General features: G+C 40.5%; 1 non-coding gene across 1 annotated transcript; it reads right to left on the reverse strand.

Moving 5' to 3' along the window:
- Positions 1 to 1,491: 1,491 nt before the first annotated feature.
- Positions 1,492 to 1,598, reverse strand: LOC134389761 (U6 spliceosomal RNA). The gene has a single exon (XR_010024738.1). It is a non-coding gene; the product is annotated as a U6 spliceosomal RNA (small nuclear RNA).
- Between the last annotated feature and the right edge of the window lie 621 nt (positions 1,599 to 2,219).

The following is a 2,219-nucleotide window of genomic DNA, read 5'->3' on the forward strand; positions in this document are numbered from 1 at the left end:
AGTGCTCTTGTGATTCATTTCCATCCTTGGGGTCCAGGGTGTAGGTTGGTGATCCCTCAAGGATCTTCCTCTACTCCTCACCACCTGTTTCTGGTCATCTCTTGACCGTGGCTGTGCTCCTTTGTTATTGCAAAGTTGTCTTAGAGGAACACATCCAGTTGGCAACTCTGTTTTGTCCTGTGGGTGACCTTCCAGCTGTGCCAGTTCTGACCACCCCTGACTCGGCGGGTTGGGCCTTGGAACTGCCATATCTTCTGCTGATAATCTGTTTTGTGCAGCTGTCTACAGATCCAGTTCATGATTCATGACTATTTTTTGATCTTGTAGGAAATAAAATCCTCATAGTCACTAGTTTGTTTCCATTCAGGTGCTAATGGCACCTTGTATAATGTATCCATTAGGAAAACTTCCAAAGGATCAAATATCAGAAATTCAGCTACATCAAGCCATTTGGTTCTTAATCCCATAAGCTACTCGGTGTAAGAATCTTGGAATACCTTTACTTATATCATACATAAAAGGAATTTTTTAAAAAATTTATTTCTGGTGGCAGAAATTACATCTCACCCCCCACTTTTCCAAGTCCTCTCTGAAAACCATCTAGTATTAAAGTCTCAATATCCCTGATCTGTAGGCAAATGTGGTGAACACATGAATTTGTCCTGGCATACAGTATTATTTGATTACGTGGCAAGTTTTTTAATGGCGAGTAGAAGCTACAGCTTTGACATCACTCTTTCATCTGTTCAACAAATGTTGAACAGCTACAATGTGCAGGACTTGCAGTAAATATCAGAGAAACAGAGATAAAAGACACTGTCCCAGCTCATAAGAAATGCATAGGCCAGCAGGGAAGGCGGGGAAGTGAATCATCATTATTACAATATGGAGGGGGACTTGCCAGGAAAACAGTGAACAGAGTGCCAGTAGCCGTGAGGAAGGTTGCTGCCTCTTGCAGTGGAAAAGCAGTGGACTCTCATTGTTTTACCCTTTCATTTTTATCAGGAAAAAAAAAAAAAAAAGATGTCCCATGTAGATAAGAAACTTAAAACATTTTCCAGATAACCAGGCTTATCTGTCTAGGTCCCATAACTCAAAACATTTAAAAATTCTTTTCTTTTCTTCTTTATTGAAGCATAATTGATTGTACATATTTTGGGGGTACAGCATTAACTACCATTACCTGTGTGCAACGTGTGATGATCAAGTCAATATTATTAGCATATTCGTTATTACAAATTGTAATTATTCTTTATGCCCCTTACCTGATGCCTCCTCAACCCTCCTCTCCCTCCCCCACTCCCACCTCTAGTAACCATAGATTTGTTCTTTCCTTCTGAAAGTTCAATGTATTAGTGTGTGGCCTCCTTCCTCCCTTCCTCCCTCCTTCCCCTCATTCCTTCCTTCTTTCCTTCCTTCCTTCCTTTTTCTTTTTTTCCTTTGAAAAATGTGTATTCAGCTCCTTTGCCCATTTTTTAATTGGATTATTTGAAGAATATGGAACACTTCACGAATTTGCATGTCATCCTTGCACAGGGGCCATGCTAATCTTCTCTGTATCATTCCAATTTTAGTTCATGTGCTGCCAAACCTAGCACTAACAACTATTTTCAATGGAAATATTTGTAAAATATATTATTTATGTCTCCTTTCTTAAATGGATTATACTGAACAAAATTTAATCTTTCCTATCGACTCAAGGCATGTGCCATGAGCACCAACATTTCTATTTTGCTGCACTGCCCCAGACTCCTTTGAAGGTATGTTTGCCCCTAAGCCAAATGGCTGCTTATTGCTTTTGCTTTTCGTAATATCTCTCCTTATCAGGATGATAGCTCTGTTCCTAACTGATTTTACTTTAGAGTCCCTACTAGCCCTTCCTTTCTCCTTCAAATTTGTGTTGGTCTAGGAATTTACACACCTAAGCAGTTTAGAATTTTGTCCCAAGTAAGAGTAAGTAGACTGTGAATCAAAACTTGACAGGCTCACCTGTGAGTCATGTACATAACTGTACGTGAACTTGGCTCTCCAGAGTGCCCTTTCCTTTACTCTGGATAAATAAATGGATCTGTCTATTGCAGGCAAGCCCTCATGCAGAACTTGCTGAGTTCAGTGGAGGGGGATTCATAGTCCTCAGAGCCACTCATCTGCCCGGGGACAGTATTGCTCATGTGGAAATTCTTTCTGCTGGGGAGCTGTAATCTGCCCCAATGTAGTTC

This window comes from Cynocephalus volans, chromosome 10, assembly GCF_027409185.1.
Source record: "Cynocephalus volans isolate mCynVol1 chromosome 10, mCynVol1.pri, whole genome shotgun sequence".
Lineage (NCBI taxonomy): Eukaryota > Metazoa > Chordata > Mammalia > Dermoptera > Cynocephalidae > Cynocephalus > Cynocephalus volans.